Consider the following 25,419-nt stretch of genomic DNA (forward strand, 5'->3'; position numbering starts at 1 on the left):
GGTAGAGGATAAGTTAAAAAAAATCAAACGTATTGGAAAATATCAATCAACATTCACCCACAAGGAAACTGAATTCCTTTCAAATTAAATCATGGCAGCAAACAATAGGCCAGCTCAGATTTTCCGTACAGTGAAGATGCTTTGTAAACCAGCATGCCTGCAGCCTGACGAAACCCTCTCCTAGTCAAGATAAAATGAGTTTGCAAAATTTTTGGCAGATAAAGTATGCACCATCCAGGCTGGAATCCCCACAATGCCACCAAAGGAGTACCAATCTACCAAGCCTGCCAATGTAAGCGACCTATCTTCATGGAATAGCTTTGACCAAATAGAAGCAAAAGACATTGCTGAAATTACCCAAATGTTCCGTCCCACCACCTGTGATCTTTACCCTGCTTCAACCAAGCTTCTATTAAGGTATAACAGCCCTGGTATGTGTGCTAAATGGTCTTCTAATGGCAAAAGACAGAGGTGACTGTCATAGGCGTGCGCAGGACATTTTATTAGGGGGTGCACGATTAGAAGGGCATGTTTTGCACAACCTATCGGGCAGGTCTAACACCACCTAATGGGCGTGTCTACCACCACATATTGGCACTCAATGCAAACTAAATAATATAGAGAATTGATGCAGAGATATCTATCTATCTATATATATAATCTGTTAATATATGTTAAATTTGTATATTTTATTACCATAGCTTATATCCTAATCTCTCGAAATATATATTGATATTGAATTTGAACTTGTCCTCCTCCAAGAGGAACGCTGTATTCTGTGGTGTTGGCACATGATGAGGAGAGAGAGAGCGTGGGTGGGAGCATGAGCGTGCATGCACGTGGCATGACATCATCACGACACATCCCACAAGTTAGAGGAACTGGGAGTAGGATTACGTCAGTGATGCTGCACCATACAAATGAATGACAGCCAGACTGAGCGGAGGGGGTGGCGGGCGCAGTGGGCGGGAGGACAGAAATGAGCACACTCGACGATCGCCGATACTGCAGCAGCAGGTGTGTGGGGGGGTGACAGAAATTAGGGGGTGCCTGTGCGCACCAGGCACCCCCCCTGCGCACGCCTATGGTGACTGTTCAATTTTAATCCTTCTGGATCTATTGAGCACCTGAAGAATTTCTGTGGACTAGATAGTACAGCCCTTAGCTAGTTCAAATCATTGCTCACTTGCAGGTCAAAGAGAATTTCATCTGGAGTATAATCATCATCAACAGTGCCACTGCCATGTGGTGTCCACAGGGTTCCCATGCTTTTTGCAGTATACATGCTGCCACTCTGTGAAATAATCAGACATTATGTCATGGTCTACCACTGCTATGCAGATGATACATATCTGTACCTGTCCTTTGCTCCAGGTAATCAGAACCCCAAAACAACCGTAAATGGCTGTCTAGCTGAGCTCGAATAGTGGATGGCTGCTACTAAACTCTGATAAAACAGAAGTCCTTATGATGGGTCACAGGACAAGTCTGCAACAGGACTTACGCTTGGGGAGTTCATAACTACAAAACACTGAACATGTGTGAAATCTTGGATTGTCCAGGATAGTGGCTTAACATTTAAACATCAGGTATCAGCCACAATCAAATCCCCATTCTTTCATCTGAAGAACATAACCAGAATCAAGCACTTAATTCCCTCAGAAGATCTACCTAAACTCATACATGCATTTGTATCATCACGCCTAGACTACTGCAATATCCTCTACCTTAGTCTCCCTGCAAAAGAATTGCACTGCTTGCTGATGGTATAAAATGCAGCTGCCAGGCTATTAACCAGCCAGCCCCATTCCAGCCACAAAACACCGATTATCTACTCCCTTCACTGGCTATCTGTAAGATGTCAAATCGTTTTCAAGATTGGCTTACTCACTTTCAAAGCCCTACATGACCAGGGCACCAAGGTACTTGAGGTAGCTTTTGATTTCTTACTTTCCCACTCGATTACTGCAATCTGTAGATAAAGGACTATTAACAGTATCTAGAATATCCCTGAATTCATCTGAGATTTCAGCTTTGTAACTCCGACTCTATGAAACTCTCTTCCCGGACAGTTCGAGAAGCCACCACTCTAGAATCCTTCATAAACAGACTCAAGATTTACCTAATATTTACTGTTAAGCTTGTTTTGTATTTTAATGCTGCAAAGGCAAATGTAAAGCACTTTGAGTCCTATTAGGAGAAAAGTCCTATATTTATAACATCCTGGGGTTGGCAGGTGTCTCAGTTGTTGGAATATGGCTATGGTGTTAGATGGCTATGTTAGGTGTTCGATGGCTATGTGGTGGACCCTTTCCCTAAGATGTTGTTCCCTGTGCCTTGTTCCTTATATGTGGTTCAGAGAGCTAAAACAGATTGATACACAGTGAGTTAAATGACAGCAATCTCCGACTGGGAGTTTCTTTTATTGTACTGCAAATAATTCTGGATGGAAGGTGGTTATTGAATACACAGCAATAATTCAATCATGATATGACAATTAAAGAAGACAATTGTAATGCAGAATAAAATCACTTTAGATGTTACTATGAAAACTAGATTTTTAGCTACAGTTCACGATACACACTGGAAGATTCAACCATTATAGAAGTAAATCAGTCTAATCACAGATACATGTATATTCTGAATAATAATATTGCAAGAAAAAAAATGAGGAAGATGATCAAGAATATCATTTGTATAAAGAATAATCACTATTTCCCTAAACTTCCCTAAATAAATTGTTCCAATCCTCACAAGCAATATATGTTGGAGCTCAGGGATCCTATACTGCCACAGTATTGCAATGGGGTTGTGGCACAACTGTACTTGTTGCACAAGGGATGGAGATCTTACAGTGCCACATTGTTGCAATGGGGTTGTGGTGTATTGGCACTTTTAGAATAAATATTGATCATGGGTTTAAGTTAGAAAATGTCACTGTACTCCAATGTTGCACAAGGATGTACATAGCAAAAGTGTCTTGGAAATTCTAACAAGGAACTGTCTCTGTAGTAATTATCCCTTAGAATGAATAGCTCAGTCTTTACTCTCATAAACTGCTCAATGTCACTATAAGGCTCATCTAAACAAATGGTGTCTTGGCCCAATGATCAGCACTGTGAGTAAACAGGGGTTCCTTTACATGGTTTTAACTCATAGGCCAGCACCTCCATCTCCATGCAGTCGTGAGCGGTGCGTATGTGACAACAGACAATTAGGGCTTAGCATTCACCCTCCCAGAGCTGACATCAGAAATTGTGGGGCCCGGGACTAAAAAAATAGGCAGGGTCCCCCACCCGAAAACAAAAAGTTAATAGAAATAAATATATATTAAAAAAATATATTTAACAAAAAGGGAGGTAATCTGCGCACTGGGGTGGTTTTACTGTATGGGATGTGCTGCTAGTCAAAAGGGTGTCCTTGCCCTTTGGTTCAATATGGATATCTGTTTTTCACCTGACTGCGCTCATCCCCTACAGTTTGAGTACTCGTGAAATGATGCAAATGGATACTTATATAAAGGTGTGTTTTACTTTCACATGTATCAAATATGACACTCAATATAATGAAACAGTGCAGATCATTTTATGGAACATGAAAAAGGTGGTAATCACAATGTGTGCTCCACGGGGAGCACCTGTTTAACTCAGTCCTTTAATCACTCAAATTGGTGATTAAATCCTTTAGGTTCTTGGCGTGTGTGTTCTGACACAAAGGCCAATGGGCTGGAAAAAATATATATATGTAATGATTAAATCTGGCTGTGTTGCTTTAAAAGTCAAATATAGATTTTCCAGTGGAAATGTCTCTAGTCCTGACCGGACTGTGTGGGCTTTAAAAATCTGTCTGGACAGACTCGTCCCTCAGCTCGCGCACCCGCTCTCCGGTTCGTCCTGTTAGGGATCTCCCCGTGTGCCTGCGCCGCTCGCTGGGTTGGTCGTGTTCGCGTGGGGGGGAGCTCAGCCGCAGGATCTTAACAGAGCCTGTGGCAGTGTTGCACCTCCCCACAACGGAGTACTCACCTGTGTGGTCCTCCTGCTGCCCGTCGTCTGTACTGCTTACCGATGTCTGTGAGACCCTCGGACCTACGGCGAGCTGAGGGACGAGTCTGTCCGGAGCCGCCAGGAGGTTCCCGCTGCCCCCCGCACCTGTACATCTTACAAGTACGGCCGCAACGATAGTGCACGAATACCTGACTTCCACACGCAGAGGTACAGGACGCCGTCCTCTGCAACTATATGAATCTAATTACTAAAGACAGATTTTTAAAGCCCACACAGTCCGGTCAGGACTAGAGACATTTCCACTGGAAAATCTATATTTGACTTTTAAAGCAACACAGCCAGATTTAATCATTACATATATATATTTTTTCCAGCCCATTGGCCTTTGTGTCAGAACACACACGCCAAGAACCTAAAGGATTTAATCACCAATTTGAGTGATTAAAGGACTGAGTTAAACAGGTGCTCCCCGTGGAGCACACATTGTGATTACCACCTTTTTCATGTTCCACAACATTATCTGCACTGTTTCATTATATTGAATGTCATATTTGATACATGTGAAAGTAAAACACACCTTTATATAAGTATCCATTTGCATCATTTCACGAGTACTCAAACTGTAGGGGATGAGCGCAGTCAGGTGAAAACCAGATATCCTTAAAAAAATATATATATTTCTATACAGACACAGAGCAACACCATTTTATGCCCCTTGCACCATATTAAGTCTCCACAGTAATGCCCCTGACACCATATTATGGCCACACAATAATTATGCAGGTACCTGTTAGTTAGCAGGGCAGGGGTTCTGCTCGTTGTCAGGGGATTCCTTTCTTTTCTCCCCCATTGCTGCTGCTTTCAGTAGGGCATGGGATGCTCATGCCGCTGCCTGACCGCCTCCATCCCCGCTGTTCTGCTGCTGTCCTCCGTCTTCCTGCAGCTCTGTATTGAAAACGTCCCTCCCAAAATGGCAACTGCCTCAGAGGAGTTTCTGTTACTCACTCCAAACCTCTCAAGTTATACCGCTCTCTCATTGGTCCTTTCTATGTGGTTTCTGCTCTCTCAAGATGGCCGTGACATCCATGCCTCATCCTAGGCCTAGCTGTGTTTGGTTACCAGATGCAATGTCTCACGCCTACTCTCTCGGTTCTCTTCACCAGCTGGAAGTACCCCGCTGCCTTAGTTCTGCAGTGCTGCTCTCCATTGCCCTTTGTGACCACCAGCCTCACACCATTCAGCTTTCCTGCTCCACTGCTCAATTCGCGCCTGCACTGTGGCTTCTTTTCAACTCTTTTTTCACCCCTCCTTCTTCCCACCAGGCTCCGCTTGCACTCCGCTCACGATCCAATCCGATACTGCCACTTCACAGGACGGGACTGTGACCCCACTCTGGTTTGTGCCTTAATACCTGCTGTGCCAACCAAGAAAACATTAGGAGCAAACAGTTCTATGTACATCTTTAAAGGAGTATACACCATTTTTCCTGGGGTACCACATATATAAACAACATTATTATTATTATTATTATTATTATTATTATTAAACACCACGGGTGTAGTGTAGGCTTTCTGTTCAGTGAACCACACTGTGGGTCTGATTCAAATTTTCATGAAGCAAAAAAGCAAGCAACTGGGCAAAACCATGTTGCATTGCAGGTGGGGCCAGAGCTGGATTAAGGCTATGGGGGGCCCGGGGCACTTCAAACAGTAGGGCCCTTATAAAAATGCAGGCAGGTGAATTACGCACATTAGACATACACACGCACACACACGACCCAGAGCCAAAAATTTTAATTTTAGATAGGAATGGAATAAAATAGATGAAAAACAAAAAAGCAATTCAACCAGCTTACTTTTTACTCTGCTGCTGGTGACACACTCATTCCTCTCTGTGGGGTATATTCAATTACAGTCGGATCCTCTCCAACGGAGAGGATCTGACATGTCAGTATTCAATAGCGGGCCGTTTCCGCCCGTTTCCCCTCCCATTCCGACCATGCATTTCTGCCCTCTATTATGGGCGAAAATGAATGGTCGAAAAGGGACCGTTTTTTGACTGCGGCGGGGTCAAAAACACATGGATTCCGCTCATCCATGTGTTTTTCGACTTGTTGGAAGTTCCGACAATTAAATATGTCTCCTCAGCAGGGGCTGGCTGGCAACTTTCAGCCTGGGTGGCAGACACAAGGAAGTGGCCCAGCTAGCAATGTGAAAATGAGTGTTACAATAATGTTAGTGGTGTGGTTTGTGTAATGTGTGGTTTAAATAGCTAATTAAATATTAAAAACATTGTTATGACAAAGAGCTATAAACAAATCCATTACCTACCAGCCCTATCTTACTAAAGCCCCTCCATACACCAGCGATGGATTGGGGCAATTCCCCGATCCCTCAGAGGTCGCAGGGGATTGTGAATATTAAACATATTTATAAATCCAGATTCCCCCGATCTGTACCGCATAGCAAGAAGGGGGGAAGCAGTATCAGTGCACATAACATGCACAGAGAGACCACATCCCCCAAATTGACGCTTCATATCCCTCAGTTCTGTATTTGCACCTTGTGAGGGTCCATGGTAACCACATTCCAATGCGGGGAAGTCACAATCAAGCTCATCATGTAGCGTAAAAACCCGCTATATGCAGTTCATACTGGACGCTGTAGTTATTATTTCACAACTTCACCACTTATTAGTGGTGTGCCCATGTTCAATCCGCTGGTGAAACACCAAGGCCTGCACTGTGGTGGACGGCTCCCGACTGAGCTGGAGCACACTAACATCAACATGGTCTGATAAGTGCAGCCCTAGTACCAAGCATCAGCCTTGAACTTTCTACACCCGTGCAGGCTTTGAAACATAAAAGAGTATATAAAAATACTCTCTAATCCAGCCTGTTCCGTCAAACTGACTTTCTCAAGGAGATATATATTTATATAAAGAGAGAGGGGTGTTGAGGCGGCACGCGGAGGACAATGCATCCGACATGTTTCGGGCTGCAGCCCATCGTCAGGGATGAATGTACAATACAATAGCGCTGCTATGTACTTTCATCCCTGACGACGGGCTCCAACCTGAAACATATGTCGGATACAAAAAATACATATTAAATAGCAACGTCTTCTGAGTGCTGCCTTAACCTCTCCATATTTACATTCTCATACACCAATGGAGAGCACTGAAGGCACATCTACTTGCTCCAGATGGAGTGCTGGGCTTCTCTTTCTATACACTGTATAAAATCTCCCCCAAAATGATAAATGCACATGATAACTGTGCCAGGCTGACACATCTACTTAAAGTGCGAGTCCCATTGACCGGTCTCCGGGGTAAGTATCAGAGCGCTGGTGGGGGGGGGGGGGGGGTTGTTGAGATGGAACTGCAATGGGTACAGGGTTGTTGGGACGGAGCCACGATGTCTGCAGTCTGGCACCACAAGAACACAGATAGATAAGTAGATGCACATACAGTACATGCATACAGATATGTACATATTATGTTTACAGTTACACACACATACACACACACACACACACACACACACACTAGAGATGAGCGCCGGAAATTTTTCGGGTTTTGTGTTTTGGTTTTGGGTTCGGTTCCGCGGCCGTGTTTTGGGTTCGACCGCGTTTTGGCAAAACCTCACCGAATTTTTTTTGTCGGATTCGGGTGTGTTTTGGATTCGGGTGTTTTTTTTTAAAAAACACTAAAAAACAGCTTAAATCATAGAATTTGGGGGTCATTTTGATCCCAAAGTATTATTAACCTCAAAAACCATAATTTACACTCATTTTCAGTCTATTCTGAATACCTCACACCTCACAATATTATTTTTAGTCCTAAAATTTGCACCTAGGTCGCTGGATGACTAAGCTAAGCGACCCTAGTGGCCGACACAAACACGCAGGATGTCCCTTCCAAAAAACCCTCCCCAAACAGCACATGACGCAAAGAAAAAAAGAGGCGCAATGAGGTAGCTGTGTGAGTAAGATAAGCGACCCTAGTGGCCGACACAAACACCGGGCCCATCTAGGAGTGGCACTGCAGTGTCACGCAGGATGTCCCTTCCAAAAAACCCTCCCCAAACAGCACATGACGCAAAGAAAAAAAGAGGCGCAATGAGGTAGCTGTGTGAGTAAGATAAGCGACCCTAGTGGCCGACACAAACACCGGGCCCATCTAGGAGTGGCACTGCAGTGTCACGCAGGATGGCCCTTCCAAAAAACCCTCCCCAAACAGCACATGACGCAAAGAAAAAAAGAGGCGCAATGAGGTAGCTGTGTGAGTAAGATAAGCGACCCTAGTGGCCGACACAAACACCGGGCCCATCTAGGATTGGCACTGCAGTGTCACGCAGGATGGCCCTTCCAAAAAACATTCCACAAACAGCACATGACGCAAAGAAAAATTAAAGAAAAAAGAGGTGCAAGATGGAATTGTCCTTGGGCCCTCCCACCCACCCTTATGTTGTATAAACAGGACATGCACACTTTAACCAACCCATCATTTCAGTGACAGGGTCTGCCACACGACTGTGACTGAAATGACGGGCTGGTTTGGACCCCCACCAAAAAAGAAGCAATTAATCTCTCCTTGCACAAACTGGCTCTACAGAGGCAAGATGTCCACCTCATCATCATCCTCCGATATATCACCGTGTACATCCCCCTCCTCACAGATTATCAATTCGTCCCCACTAGAATCCACCATCTCAGCTCCCTGTGTACTTTGTGGAGGCAATTGCTGCTGGTCAATGTCTCCACGGAGGAATTGATTATAATTCATTTTAATGAACATCATCTTCTCCACATTTTCTGGATGTAACCTCGTACACCGATTGCTGACAAGGTGAGCGGCGGCACTAAACACTCTTTCGGAGTACACACTTGTGGGAGGGCAACTTAGGTAGAATAAAGCCAGTTTGTGCAAGGGCCTCCAAATTGCCTCTTTTTCCTGCCAGTAGAAGTACGGACTGTGTGACGTGCCTACTTGGATGCGGTCACTCATATAATCCTCCACCATTCTTTCAATGGTGAGAGAATCATATGCAGTGACAGTAGACGACATGTCCGTAATCGTTGTCAGGTCCTTCAGTCCGGACCAGATGTCAGCATCAGCAGTCGCTCCAGACTGCCCTGCATCACCGCCAGCGGGTGGGCTCGGAATTCTGAGCCTTTTCCTCGCACCCCCAGTTGCGGGAGAATGTGAAGGAGGAGATGTTGACAGGTCGCGTTCCGCTTGACTTGACAATTTTCTCACCAGCAGGTCTTTCAACCCCAGCAGACTTGTGTCTGCCGGAAAGAGAGATCCAAGGTAGGCTTTAAATCTAGGATCGAGCACGGTGGCCAAAATGTAGTGCTCTGATTTCAACAGATTGACCACCCGTGAATCCTTGTTAAGCGAATTAAGGGCTCCATCCACAAGTCCCACATGCCTAGCGGAATCGCTCCGTGTTAGCTCCTCCTTCAATGTCTCCAGCTTCTTCTGCAAAAGCCTGATGAGGGGAATGACCTGACTCAGGCTGGCAGTGTCTGAACTGACTTCACGTGTGGCAAGTTCAAAGGGCATCAGAACCTTGCACAACGTTGAAATCATTCTCCACTGCACTTGAGACAGGTGCATTCCACCTCCTATATCGTGCTCAATTGTATAGGCTTGAATGGCCTTTTGCTGCTCCTCCAACCTCTGAAGCATATAGAGGGTTGAATTCCACCTCGTTACCACTTCTTGCTTCAGATGATGGCAGGGCAGGTTCAGTAGTTTTTGGTGGTGCTCCAGTCTTCTGTACGTGGTGCTTGTACGCCGAAAGTGTCCCGCAATTCTTCTGGCCACCGACAGCATCTCTTGCACGCCCCTGTCGTTTCTGCACCACCAAATTCAAGGTATGTGCAAAACATGGGACGTGCTGGAATTTGCCCATATTTAATGCACACACAATATTGCTGGCGTTGTCCGATGCCACAAATCCACAGGAGAGTCCAATTGGGGTAAGCCATTCCGCGATGATCTTCCTCAGTTGCCGTAAGAGGTTTTCAGCTGTGTGCGTATTCTGGAAAGCGGTGATACAAAGCGTAGCCTGCCTAGGAAAGAGTTGGCGTTTGCGAGATGCTGCTACTGGTGCCGCCGCTGCTGTTCTTGCGGCGGGAGTCCATACATCTACCCAGTGGGCTGTCACAGTCATATAGTCCTGACCCTGCCCTGCTCCACTTGTCCACATGTCCGTGGTTAAGTGGACATTGGGTACAGCTGCATTTTTTAGGACACTGGTGAGTCTTTTTCTGAGGTCTGTGTACATTTTCGGTATCGCCTGCCTAGAGAAGTGGAACCTAGATGGTATTTGGTAACGGGGGCACACTACCTCAATAAATTGTCTAGTTCCCTGTGAACTAACGGCGGATACCGGACGCACGTTTAACACCAACATAGTTGTCAAGGCCTCAGTTATCCGCTTTGCAGCAGGATGACTGCTGTGATATTTCATCTTCCTCGCAAAGGACTGTTGGACAGTCAATTGCTTACTGGAAGTAGTACAAGTGGTCTTCCGACTTCCCCTCTGGGAAGACCATCGACTCCCAGCAGCAACAACAGCAGCGCCAGCAGCAGTAGGCGTTACACGCAAGGATGCATCGGAGGAATCCCAGGCAGGAGAGGACTCGTCAGAATTGCCAGTGACATGGCCTGCAGGACTATTGGCATTCCTGGGGAAGGAGGAAATTGACACTGAGGGAGTTGGTGGGGTGGTTTGCGTGAGCTTGGTTACAAGAGGAAGGGATTTACTGGTCAGTGGACTGCTTCCGCTGTCACCCAAAGTTTTTGAACTTGTCACTGACTTATTATGAATGCGCTGCAGGTGACGTATAAGGGAGGATGTTCCGAGGTGGTTAACGTCCTTACCCCTACTTATTACAGCTTGACAAAGGCAACACACGGCTTGACACCTGTTGTCCGCATTTCTGTTGAAATACCTCCACACTGAAGAGCTGATTTTTTTTGGTATTTTCACCAGGCATGTCAACGGCCATATTCCTCCCACGGACAACAGGTGTCTCCCCGGGTGCCTGACTTAAACAAACCACCTCACCATCAGAATCCTCCTGGTCAATTTCCTCCCCAGCGCCAGCAACACCCATATCCTCCTCATCCTGGTGTACTTCAACACTGACATCTTCAATCTGACTATCAGGAACTGGACTGCGGGTGCTCCTTCCAGCACTTGCAGGGGGCGTGCAAATGGTGGAAGGCGCATGCTCTTCACGTCCAGTGTTGGGAAGGTCAGGCATCGCAACCGACACAATTGGACTCTCCTTGTGGATTTGGGATTTCGAAGAACGCACAGTTCTTTGCGGTGCTTTTGCCAGCTTGAGTCTTTTCAGTTTTCTAGCGAGAGGCTGAGTGCTTCCATCCTCATGTGAAGCTGAACCACTAGCCATGAACATAGGCCAGGGCCTCAGCCGTTCCTTGCCACTCCGTGTGGTAAATGGCATATTGGCAAGTTTACGCTTCTCCTCCGACAATTTTATTTTAGGTTTTGGAGTCCTTTTTTTACTGATATTTGGTGTTTTGGATTTGACATGCTCTGTACTATGACATTGGGCATCGGCCTTGGCAGACGACGTTGCTGGCATTTCATCGTCTCGGCCATGACTAGTGGCAGCAGCTTCAGCACGAGGTGGAAGTGGATCTTGATCTTTCCCTAATTTTGGAACCTCAACATTTTTGTTCTCCATATTTTAATAGGCACAACTAAAAGGCACCTCAGGTAAACAATGGAGATGGATGGATACTAGTATACTTATGGATGGACTGCCGAGTGCCGACACAGAGGTAGCTACAGCCGTGGACTACCGTACTGTGTCTGCTGCTAATATAGACTGGATGATTGATAATGAGATGAAATCAATATATATATGTATGTATATATAATATCACTAGTACTGCAGCCGGACAGGTAGATAATATATTTATTAGGTAATGATGACTGATGACGGACCTGCTGGACACTGTCAGCTCAGCAGCACCGCAGACTGCTACAGTAAGCTACTATACTATAGTAGTATGTACAAAGAAGAAAGAAAAAAAAAAACCACGGGTAGGTGGTATACAATTATGGATGGACTGCCGAGTGCCGACACAGAGGTAGCTACAGCCGTGGACTAACGTACTGTGTCTGCTGCTAATATAGACTGGATGATTGATAATGAGATGAAATCAATATATATATGTATGTATATATAATATCACTAGTACTGCAGCCGGACAGGTAGATAATATATTTATTAGGTAATGATGACTGATGACGGACCTGCTAGACACTGTCAGCTCAGCAGCACCGCAGACTGCTACAGTAAGCTACTATACTATAGTCGTATGTACAAAGAAGAAAGAAAAAAAAAAACCACGGGTAGGTGGTATACAATTATGGATGGACTGCCGAGTGCCGACACAGAGGTAGCTACAGCCGTGGACTAACGTACTGTGTCTGCTGCTAATATAGACTGGATGATTGATAATGAGATGAAATCAATATATATATGTATGTATATATAATATCACTAGTACTGCAGCCGGACAGGTAGATAATATATTTATTAGGTAATGATGACTGATGACGGACCTGCTGGACACTGTCAGCTCAGCAGCACCGCAGACTGCTACAGTAAGCTACTATACTATAGTAGTATGTACAAAGAAGAAAGAAAAAAAAAAACCACGGGTAGGTGGTATACAATTATGGATGGACTGCCGAGTGCCGACACAGAGGTAGCTACAGCCGTGGACTAACGTACTGTGTCTGCTGCTAATATAGAGTCTAGACTGGATGATAAATTATTGATAATGAGATGAAATCAATATAATATCACTAGTACTGCAGCCGGACAGGTACTATATATATTTATTATGTAATGACTGATGACGGACCTGCTGGACACTGTCAGGTCAGCAGCACCGCAGACTGCTACAGTAAGCTACTATAGTAGTATGTATAAAGAAGAATGAAAAAAAAAAACCACGGGTAGGTGGTATACAATATTATATATATATATATATATTATATACAATTATATATATATATATATATATATTAAACTGGTGGTGATTGATTATTAAACTGGTGGTCAGGTCACTCACGTTGCAACTTGCAACTAGTACTCCGAGGCCTAAGCAGACAATCACAAAATATATTATTATACTGGTGGTCAGTGTGGTCACAACAATGGCAGTGTGGCACTGACTCTGGCAGCAAAAGTGTGCACTGTACGTTATATGTACTCCTGAGTCCTGCTCTCAGACTCTAACTGCTCCCCACTGTCAGTGTCTCCCCCACAAGTCAGATAATACAATACACTTACAGTCACACTATCTAATCTATATCACTTCAGCAAGTAGTATAGTAGTATAGTAGTACTCCTCCTAATAATGCTCCCCAAAATTACTACTACTGTGTCTCTCTCGTCTCTACTGTGTCTCTCTCTTCTCTAAACGGAGAGGACGCCAGCCACGTCCTCTCCCTATGACTCTCAATGCACGTGTGAAAATGGCGGCGACGCGCGGCTCCTTTTATAGAATCCGAGTCTCGCGATAGAATCCGAGCCTCGCGAGAATCCGACAGCGGGATGATGACGTTCGGGCGCGCTCGGGTTAACCGAGCAAGGCGGGAAGATCCGAGTCGCTCGGACCCGTGAAAAAAAACATGAAGTTCGGGCGGGTTCGGATTCAGAGGAACCGAACCCGCTCATCTCTAACACACACACACACTTAGTCAACACGACCATATTGTAAAGAGCACCCCCTTTTAAAGTGTATCTGCTTCACAGTAAAAATCACCCCAGATACTTACCTGATTTATGAAAGGGTGGAGAGGATAAGAAGCAGGATGGACACTGTCACTGAGCCAAACGGCAGGAGAGTGGAGACCAGTGCTATAGGAGGGAGGAGGTCGGGAGACAGGAGAAGAACGGCCAGCCTGAAAGGAGCTCAGCTCCTTGATGGCTGGTCCCAGGTGAGGGGCCAGTCACGGGTAAAGCCAAACAGTGGCTAAAAGGATCTGGCTCCGCTTCCAATAATCCCGGACAGAAGATCAGCAGTGTAGCCCTGACTCAACTGCTCCGCCCCCAAAGCTCTGCATTATCATCTGAATGACGCCGGACTCACTCCTTCCGTCCTCACTGCAGCGGGTGTCAGGCGTAGAGCAACCCAGGAGTACAGTCTGTATGCCTCCCGCTCCCGGCCACTTTATATGCATAAGTGCAGTGTGGCTGCGGCCCTGCCACTGCTCCCCAGGCATCACGTACCCTCCGCAGGCTCCACCCTTGTCTCCTGCAGCCTGCGCGCCCAGCCGCAGGCTGCTGCTTCATACAGCATTGGACAGCTGAGCTGTCGCTGTCCTATACTGCTATGTGGTGCCGGCGCAACAGATCGGATCAGTGACAGATCCGATCTGTGGCGGGGGGCCCTTTTAGAAAGGGGGGCCCGGGGTACTGACCCCCAGGACCCCCCCCCCCCTTAATCCGGCTCTGGGTGGGGCTGATGTAATGTGTAGATGGATTTAGATTTTGGTGGAGCGTGTTCAAACTGCAAAAGCAGCCAGTATTTACCATGCAGTGAAAAAATATAAATGTATTTGATTCCCTTGCATGGTAACAGACACAAATGTACTTTCTTTTTTTTTTTTGCTAACAAATCTGAATCAGGCCCTGCGTGCAAACCAATCCCTTTAATCCCATATACTGTAACCTCTTGACTTTCTGTCTGCAAATTCTAAAATACCTTATCTTCCATGCCTTACCCACACTTCTCACTTCCTTTGATAAGTCCATTCCCCCTTATTTACCCTACTCTCTATATCTCACACTGTTACCGTAATAAGCTCCCTACCCACATTTCTGCTAACCACATATTCCCTCTCACTTTGGCCCGTCTCTTGACTGCGTTAAGTTTATATTTCGGCAATCTCTTTCTCTTTCTCTCTCTCCCTCATTAAACAAACCTATTTTAGTTTCCCTTTAGTCTCCTTGCTTACAGCCCTTGACTTTCCCATCAGTTTTATCTGGGTAGGGCCCAGCTGCTGTAATCTTTTGACTGTAACGCTTACACCATACAGAGATGGCATTTGCAGTATGTTCCCCTTTGTTGGCAATGGGGACCCATTTAAATCATTTCCATGCTTCAACTAAGCCTTGCAGGCTTTGCTGTGTTCCCACTGGTTTGAAGAACAATGCACATCCACAGACGGGTTAATATCCAAAAGTACGGGATCCCGGCGGTCAATATACCAACGCTGGAATACCGAGGGACGCCAGAATCCTGGTGTCTAAATCCCAATGGAGCTCGAGATCCCGGGGTTAAAATATGGACAGCCGGAATCTCGATTTTTCTTCCAGTGGGACACTCGCATGCCCTGCCGCGCGTGGGGGGTTGAGGTTTAGGCATTAGAAGGGGGGTTAGGGTGCAGAGACGGGAAAGGTATGCTTAGGTACCTGGGAGGGAGGGTAAGGTTTCGGCACTTAGAAGGGGAGGTTAGGGTTAGGCATCAAGTGAGGAGGGTTGGGGTTAGGCACCTACAAGGGAGGGTTAGGGTTAGGCACCACCAAGGAGAGTTAGGTTTAGGCACCCACAAGGGAGGGTTAGGGAAGGGGGCAAGGGAGTGAACTTTCCATGGAGCTGTTAGGATTCTGATGGATGGGATGCCGATGTCAGTATTCTGACCGCCGGCATCCAGTCCATCGGGATATTATACTGAACCTGCACAGACAAACATTGCGCATGTGCATTAGTTAACCCTTTGTGCATTAACCCTTTGCTGGCAATGGTAAGCTTCCAGGAACTCAGTTGAGGACATCAGTTAGGAGGAGAACCTCACCAGATAGGTAAGTAATGCTACATACTGCAGCATATTTGTATATATATGCACCTTATTCTATGTGGGCAAGACGGTTAGAACTCTCAGAGAAAGAATTGCCTTGCATCGTTCATCTATTAAAAAATCTTCTGTTAAAATTAATGCTAACACTTCTCTGGTTGCAAGACATTTTGCAGTCTGCAAACATTCTATCAGGGACTTTTCCATGTGTGCCCATAGATTGTGTTCCACCTGTCAGACGTGGAGGTGATCGGAACAAACTGCTGTTGGAAAGATAATGTTACTGGATAGATCGTTTAAACAATCTCATCAGCTGGATTAAATGAAGATCATGTTTGAGCTGCAGTATCTATAGGTGTTTTCCTTAGAAAGTATTATGATGTCTATTTTTCTTTTTTCTTCTGTTTTCTTCATATATGGGACATTTCTTGCATTTATATTGTCTCCATATCCTTTTTATTATTATTACTATGGCCCTCATTCCGAGTTGATCGGTCGCAAGGCGAATTTAGCAGAGTTACACACGCTAAGCCGCCGCCTACTGGGAGTGAATCTTAGCTTCTTAAAATTGCGACCGATGTATTCGCAATATTGCGATTACTAACTACTTAGCAGTTTCTGAGTAGCTCCAGACTTACTCTGCCTGTGCGATCATTTCAGTGCTTGTCGTTCCTGGTTGACGTCACAAACACACCCAGCGTTCGCCCAGGCACTCCCACCGTTTCTCCGGCCACTCCTGCGTTTTTTCCGGAAACGGTAGCGTTTTCTGCCACACGCCCCTGAAACGCCGTGTTTCCGCCCAGTAACACCCATTTCCTGTCAATCACATTACGATCGCCGGAGCGAAGAAAAAGCCGTGAGTAAAATTACTTTCTTCATAGTAAAGTTACTTGGCGCAGTCGCAGTGCGAACATTGCGCATGCGTACTAAGCGGATTTTCACTGCGATGCGATGAAAAATACCGAGCGAACAACTCGGAATGAGGGCCAATGTTTGTTGTAATTTATTATGTGTGGCGGTTGCCATTATGACTGTATAATTCCTGCTGTTGTAGTCTGCTCATATTATATTATTACATTATTACTCAACCTGCCTTCAATTGTAGTTTTCCTACCATGATTATGTCACTTCCGCTATAGGGAGTGCTTTGTCTATGTGGGTTACCATGACGACTGGTCCCGGCACATCACTTCCGGTCCCAGGAGCGCACATTAGGGAGAGTCAGGATAAGCATACATTAAGGTTCAGACATTGCGCTGTGTCTCCCTGACAGAGGATTATATTGGTGGCTATGACATTTGTCCCGTTGCGTCACTTCCAGTTTCGGAAATGTACAGCATGAGATTGTCAGAATACATTTAACTTACTGTCAGGACACATTTGTGCGGGGACACTTTCGGTTCCGGTCATAATGGACTGGGAACATCTTACAGGTGAGATTGATCAGGTAATCACTGTGGGTATATAGGTGGTAAGTATAGGTGGTAAGTGCTTGCTTAGCAGGTTAATCCTTGACAAAGGCGCAATGAAGGCGCCGAAACAGCTGTCGGATTCAGTGATGCTATTAGCATGAGGATGTTTGTGACCACCCTGGCATTTAGGATGAGTATAAGCTTACATACTTCATGATCCTCTGCTTTTTGTCAATTGGTTTTGCACAAAGTTTTTGCACTTTATTGGACATTATGATGTTTTTACTAGAGATGAGCGGATTCGGTTTTACTCGGTTTTACTCGGTTCTCAAAACGGCATCCGATTGGCTATCCAAAACACGTGACATCAGTGAGCCAATAAGATGCCGTTTTGAGAACCGAGTAAAACCGAGTAAAACCGAATCCGCTCATCTCTAGTTTTTACATACATGAACGTTTATGCATCATTTTGGAGGAGCTGGCTCTTTTTTGTATGTCTATATAAATATACATATATATATATATGTGTACATATGTGTGTGTGTATATATATATATATATATATATATATATACACTACTCCAAATCAGCCAGCACTCCGTGCTTGCAAAACAGCTGGTCCCGGTGTCCAGTGCAAATTATCATACTCTCCTCCAAAACGGCACAGCACTCACAGTGACTCCTCTCAAAAACGTATTTAATAGCGGTGTAAAACATAGACACATTTCGAGGCTTCCGACTCTTCCTCAGGACACACCAGCAGTATAAAACACAGTACATATAAGTGACATTTAAATACCTGATACCAGGACAGTCTTCCCGTCGCCTCCATCTTTCACTGCCGCAACCGCTGGATGTCCGCAGGTACCTCACTTCCGGGTAAGCACAGGCGGATGGTGCTAAGCAACTTCCAGCTTGCGTTCCAGTCGGGGGAGACCCGCTCACATATCGCCCAACGGTGCTGCAAGCGGACGGGGCTAGGAGAAGAAAAACAAACACAATGATAAATCACCACATGCGCATATATAATTACACAAAACAATATTTTAAAACCACAGCATTCCTTCATAAACATAAGGCTGCCTATTAGATTTCCCTTAACTACTTCCTATAGTGCTCATCGTGACCACAAACTAAAATTACCATCTACAGGCCCCCTATTACAGACAACTACCAAACCTATCTTTCCATATATATTACTAAGGGACTACCCGGAGATTATCTATATCTGATTAATGAATATCTCCTATTGGTATACACCAATAGGCTGGCCAAACCGGTCCTCGAGATCTACCAACGGTTCATGTTTTCCAGGCCTCCTGGAGATCTGTAGAATTGTCAGTTAGGAATGAATGCAGCACATCTTAATTAGTAATGACTACACCTGTGCACCAGCTAGGTAGTCTGGAAAATGTGAACTGTTGGTAGATCTCGAGGACTGGTTTGGCCAGCTCTGGTATATACCAATTACCTACATAAGACTATTCCAATTGATTTTATAATTTAACCCTTTGGGAGTAATAATAGGATTTTGGTACCTACCGGTAAATCCTTTTCTCGTAGTCCGTAGAGGATGCTGGGGTCCACATTAGTACCATGGGGTATAGACGGGTCCACCAGGAGCCATTGGCACTTTAAGAGTTTGAGAGTGTGGGCTGGCTCCTCCCTCTATGCCCCTCCTACCAGACTCAGTCTAGAAACTGTGCCCGAGGAGACAACATACTTCGAGAGAAGGATTATACACAGATAGTGGTGAGATTCATACCAGCTCACACATACAAGGCACGTCAAGCCAACTTGCTTGAACTACTCAGCAACAGCTGAAACATTACTTACCAAGTAACAATGCAGTACTCAACTACAACAAAGTTGTACTGAACCAAATAACATTTGCAGGAAAACGAAGCGCTGGGCGGGCGCCCAGCAACCTCTACGGACTACGAGAAAAGGATTTACCGGTAGGTACCAAAATCCTATTTTCTCTTACATCCTAGAGGATGCTGGGGTCCACATTAGTACCATGGGGATGTACCAAAGCTCCCAGAATGGGAGGGAGAGCGTGGAGGCTCCTGCAGAACTGATTGACTGAGCTTCAGATCTTCAGAGGCCAAAGTATCGAACTTGTAAAACTTTACAAACGTGTTCGACCCAAACCAAGTTGCAGCTTGGTTGTACTGCCGAGACACCCCGGGCAGCTGCCCAGGAAGACCCCACCTTACCAGTAGAGTGGGCCTTAACAGATTTTGGACATACCAGTCCAGCCGTAGAATAAGCGCGCTGGATAGTGAACCTAATCCAGCGAGAGATCGTTTGCTTAGAAGCAGGACACCCAATTTTCTTGGGATCATACAGGACAGAGACTCCGACTTTCTGTGACGAGAAGTTCTCTTCACATATATCTTCAGAGCCCTTATGACATCCAAAGACTTTGATGTAATTGAGGAGTCAGTAGCCACTAGCACCACAATAGGTTGATATGAAAAGCAGACACAACCTTTGGAAGAAACTGCTGACGTGTCCGGTGCTGAGCTCTATCTTCGTGGAAGATCAAGTAAGGGCTTTTAAAGGATAAAGCCCCCCCCGCTCGGACACCCGTTTAGCAGAAGCTAAGGCCAACAAAGTGACCGCCTTCCATGTAAGAAATTTGACCTCAACCTCCTGTAGAGGCTCAAACCAATCCGACTGGAGGAACTGCAACACCACGTTAAGGTCCCAAGGCACCGTAGGCGGTACAAAGGGAGGTTGGATATGCAGAACTCCCTTCAAAAAGGTCTGAACCTCAGGGGGGACAGCCAATTGTTTCTGAAAGAAAATGGATAGGGCTGAAATCTGGACCTTTACAGATCCCAAACGCAGACCCATATCCACTCCTGCTTGCAGGAAGAGGAGGAAACGTCCCAGTTGAAACTCCACCATAGGAAACTGGACTCACACCAAGAAACATATTTCTTCCAAATACGATGGTAATGTTTAGACGTTACCCTTTTCCTAGCCTGTATGAGGGTAAGAATAACCTTTTTCGGAATGCCCTTCCGAGCAAGAATCAGGCGCTCAACTTCCATGCCATCAGACGTAGCCACGGTAAGCCTTGATAGGCGAATGGTCCCTGCTGCAGCAGGTCCTCCCGAAGAGGAAGAGGTCTCGGCACTTCCTAAAGTAGATTCAGAAGGTCCGCGTACCAAGCCATCCTTGGCCAGTCTGGGCAACGAGAATCGCCTGAACCCTTGTTCTCCTTATGAGCTTTAGGATACTTGGGATGAGTGGGAGTGGTGGAAACATGTACACTGACTGGAACACCCACGGAGACACCAGGGCGTCCACCGCCACTGCCTGTGGGTCTCTCGACCTGGAACAATAACGCCGAAGCTTCTTGTTGAGACGAGAGGCCATCATGTCTATTTGGGGTAAGCCCCAAAGATCTGTTATTTCCTTGAACACCTCCCGATGGAGTCCCCACTCTCCTGGATGGAGATCGTGTCTGCTGAGGAAGTCTGCTTCCCAGTTGTCGACTCCCGGAATGAAGATGGCTGACAGCGCTAATGCATGTTTTTCTGTCCAGAGGAGTATTCTTGTGACCTCTGACATTGCCGCTCTGCTCTTCGTTCCGCCTTATCGGTTTATGTAAGCCACTGTTGTTACGTTGTCCATCTGTACTTGCAAGGCCCGAATTCTCAGAAGAGGGGCAGCCTGAAGAAGACCGTTGTAAACGGCTCTTAGTTCCAGGATGTTGATGGGCAGGTCGGCTTCCAGGCTTGACCACCGTCCTTGGAAGGTTAGAAGGACCCAGTCCTGAATCCCGAACCTGCGGCCCTCCAGAAGGTGAGGTAACCGGAGCCACCAGAGGAGTGATTTCCTTGCTCTTGGCGACAGACAAATTCTCTGGTGCATGTGGAGGTGAGATCCCGACCACTTGTCCAGGAGATCTAGATGGAAGGTCCGAGCGTGGAATCTCCCGTACTGTAGAGCCTAGTAAAAGGCCACTATCTTTCCTAAAAGGCGAATGCATTGATGAACCGACACCCGGGGTGGCTTCAGGACATCCCAGACCATAGCTTGTATCACCAATGCCTTTTCCTGCGGAAGAAACACCCTCTGCACTTTCGTATCCAGGATCATTCCCAGAAATAACAACCTTTGGGTTGGTTCCAAATGTGACTTTGGAAGATTCAGAATCCAACCATGACTCTGAAGCAGTCGTGTTGTGAGAACAATGGACTGCAGCAGCTTCTCCTTGGACGATGCCTTTATCAGCAGACCGTCCAGTTATGGAATGATGTTCACACCCTGCTTGCGGAGGAGAATCATCATTTCTGCCATTACCTTGGTAAACACCCTTGGTGCTGTGGAGAGGCTGAATGGCAGGGCCTGGAACTGGAAATGACAGTCCTGCAGTGCGAAGCGGAGATAAGCCTGATGCGGCAGCCAGATCGGAATGTGGAAGTACGCATCCTTGATATCCAGTGATACCAGAAATTCCCCCTCTTCCATACCTGATATCACCGCCCTGAGAGACTCCATCTTGAACTCCTTTAGAAAGGGGTTCAATGATTTTACCCCTCCGTCGCTAGAATCATCGCACAATATAAGTAACTACAGGGCTGGTCTTGTTTTGCACAAAATGTGTTCGTGTCGCTTGGCTGCGCAGGCGATCGCACACTTGCAAAGCGAAAATACACATTCCCCCGCGGGTGTTGACAATGCATTTGCCCGGCTGCTAAAAGTAGCTAGCGAGCGATCAACTCAGAATGAGGGCCACAGTCACAGGTATACATTAGCATAACGTAAAGTCAAGGAGGCCCCAACTGTGTCTATCTCAGAATCAGGACCTCTGAGGAGTGACCCCGCCCTCTTGACAGGCCCCTCCCCCTCAACAGACTCTGCACTCATTATGGCTGCTTCCAAAAATTTCCCTGGTGTTCGGTCCCAATCCGCCCCTGGCATCTACTGTGGAGCCCAAAGCCGATAGAGGCCACCTTCCCTGTCACAGTTACATATGTTATATATAGGGGTGTAGCTACAATAGGTACTGTGACTGCCTACCAGTGCAATGCCTCACCTACTGGTGTGCTCTCCACCTCCTGTGACACGATTCTCCTGCTGGTGCTGTGACAGCCTACCAGTGTAATGCCTCACCTACTGGCATGATATCCATCTCCTTTGACATGATCCTCCTGTTGGTGCTGTGACTGCCTACCAGTACAATGCCTCACCTACTGTTGTGATCTCCACCTCCTGTGACACAATCCTCCTGCTGGTGCTGTGACTGCCTACCAGTGCAATGCCTCACCTACTGGTGTGATCTCCACCTCCTTTGATATGATCCTCCTGCTGGTGCTGTGACTGCCTACCAGTGCAATGCCTCACCTACTGGTATGATCTCCACCTTCTGTGACACAACACAATCCTCATGCTGGTGCTATTGTTACTGCCTATCAGTGCAATGCCTCACCTACAGGTGTGATCTCCACCTCCTGTGACAAGATCCTCCTGCTGGTGCTGTGACTGCCTACCAGGGCAATGCCACACCTACTGGTGTGATCTCCACCTCCTGTGACAAGATCCTCCTGCTGGTGCCGTGACTGCCTACCAGTGCAATGCCTCACCTACTGGTGTGATCTCTACCTCCTTTGACACGATCCTCCTGTTGGTATGTGACTGCCTACCAGTGCAATGCCTCAGCTACTGGTGTGATCTCCACCTCCTTTGACACGATCCTCCTGCTGGTGCTGTGACTGCCTACCAGTGCAATACCTCACCCACTGGTGTGATCTCCACCTCCTGTGGCAGGATCCTCCTGCTGGTGCTGTGACTGCCTACCAGTACAATGCCTCAGCTACTGGTGTGATCTCCATCTCCTGTGACATGATTCTCCTGCAGGTGATGTGACTGCCTACCAGTGCAATGCCTCACCCAACGGTGTGATCTTCACCTCCTGTGACACGATCCTACTCAGTGTCGGACTGAGGCATGAAGCGCCCACCGGAGTAATGCTGTTGTAGGGGCCCATGCTTATCGGTGTGGCCAGGTTCCAGTGGGGTTGTGGCCAGCCAACACAGAGGTTTGACTAACCATTACAGAGTACATGTTCTGTGCCTCTTGATAAATATATAATAAACCATAGTCTTGTGAAGTACAATGTAACATATGTATAATGCATAACTCAAGTGCACCTGGATAAAGTCTGGAACCTGATCCCCAGAGGAGGAGGAGGAGGGCCCACAGGCAGTGGGGCCCACCGGTGGTTTCCCCTGTTCCCCTGTGGGCCAGTCCGACCCTGATCCTACTGCTGGTACTGTGACTGCCTACCATGCTGCATTAGCCTTGCTTACTACCACTGTGGGTAATGCTAACAGTTTGCTTAAGCTTAATTTGTGTTGGGCCCCGATTATAGCTGACTTACTCCAACCTACATGAGGCCACTTTTCATATATTTCCAGGGCCACTTTACGTTCCCAATCCACCCCTGTCTGGCATGGAAAAAATGTGAATGATAAATCAATGTAAATGTACCAGGAGGTATTGACAAGCCTTTATAACATTATTTTATACTGTGAATTTCTTACCCTGTTTCCAAGACAATTCATTAAATTAACTTGTTAATTAAGTGAAAGGAAGACATGATATTAAATTAACTTGTTAATTAAGTGAAAGGAAGACATGATATTTTTTTATATATTGAAGCTTCTAACTACAGGTATTATTTAATGTACTGTGCTAGATAAGTGACAGAAGATGATTGGGTGGTTTGTACATCTGCATTTTATCTCTCTCCAAGGCTTGATACATCTCCCCAAGAGTGCTGTATATAAAGTATATGTCTGGCTGCTATACAGCAGGCCAGGAGCACCAGCAGGACAGTAGAGTAACAGTCATATCAGTAATAATTTGCGGACCCTGTGAAATTAGCATTCAGTAAAGACGGGAGACTCAGTCAATGAATATATAAAACATTTTTTTAGTTTATGTTAAAATATAAAAAGTTTATTAAGTGGAATATTTAATAAATAATATTTGCGAGACATCTCCAAAAACAGTCCGTTTTGGGGGCTGCCCACAAATATTAACCAGTCCCTGAATGTATGTATTGGGGACTACAATGGATATTTGAGTTATCTATTGCGTTCCTCCTATTTTGCACACAAAAGCAGCCACCAAAAGTCTCTACGGCAGCTGGTAAACTGTGAAACTCACCAAGCTCCAGAATGTAAAGCATTTCTGAGCTTGGCCCGGCAGCTAATGCCATTTCCCAGGAGAAGGATCCTTGGGATCCCTCTGCATTACTGTCTGCTCTCACATACGCAGTCTGACGACTGCACATGTGAAGTAGCGCAGCCGGGGTCTAAACCCAGAAGTAAAGTGATCACATTAGCAATTATTTTACTTCTTATACATTGCAGGGACGGGCACGAGATTGGTACTCATTATGGCATAAAAGCTACACCTCTGGACTCACAAAGAGTCATCCTTCAGCACTCAGGAGAGGAAAAACCCCCTTGGGGGGAAACCTTTGGGGAACCATGGCCTCAGGATCGCCCTTCCCACTGGGCATTAAGAGGTGTACTAATAGAGGGGTCAGTATGCTATCCCAGCGCATGGGCTCATGGTGGTTGTCATACCAATGCCAGGATCCCAGTAAAGAAAAGACAGCAGAACAAGAAAAAACGGCTGCGCTGTATATCAGGAGATGATAAATATGAAAAAGAGAGCCGACATAAAGAGTGTGTAATATTTAATAGATTAAAAAGATGAGCAATAAGCAAGCATATATAAAAACCAATAAAAATAATCACACTTTGATACTCTCAGGATATAGACTATCTCCTATAGTATATAACAATTAAATGGAAAGGACAAGATGATGGAAAAAGTCCGTTTTCCACAAACTGTCAGCCGTGGCTTAGGCTGAGAGTAAATGCACTGCAGCACAAACAGTTCCAAATAGTGGAGTGCTTATAATCATCGGGTGTAGATGGTGTTACTTCTCCAGTGGGCTGGTCGAGAGCCGGGCGTCCCCGGCTGTCAGTCCTGCAATGCCCACATCCACAATGCAGCGGAGAGGAAATAGGGGATCACTTGATATAGTAACTGGCTGTAGAGGCGTATCGTCCAGCGGTCACTCTCAGTAGATTTGGCAGCCAGATAG

General features: G+C 46.0%; 1 long non-coding RNA gene across 1 annotated transcript in view; it reads right to left on the reverse strand.

Moving 5' to 3' along the window:
- Positions 1–4,687: 4,687 nt before the first annotated feature.
- The window catches only part of LOC135057742 (uncharacterized), a 31,154-nt gene continuing 10,422 nt past the window's right edge, over positions 4,688–25,419 (reverse strand). Inside the window, exons 2-3 of the long non-coding RNA XR_010244336.1 lie at positions 18,076–18,253; positions 4,688–5,418 (exon numbers count right to left, since the gene is read on the reverse strand). This is a non-coding gene — a long non-coding RNA (uncharacterized LOC135057742). The remainder of the gene's footprint in view (positions 5,419–18,075; positions 18,254–25,419) is intronic.

This window comes from Pseudophryne corroboree, chromosome 3, assembly GCF_028390025.1.
Source record: "Pseudophryne corroboree isolate aPseCor3 chromosome 3, aPseCor3.hap2, whole genome shotgun sequence".
In the NCBI taxonomy this organism is placed as follows: domain Eukaryota; kingdom Metazoa; phylum Chordata; class Amphibia; order Anura; family Myobatrachidae; genus Pseudophryne; species Pseudophryne corroboree.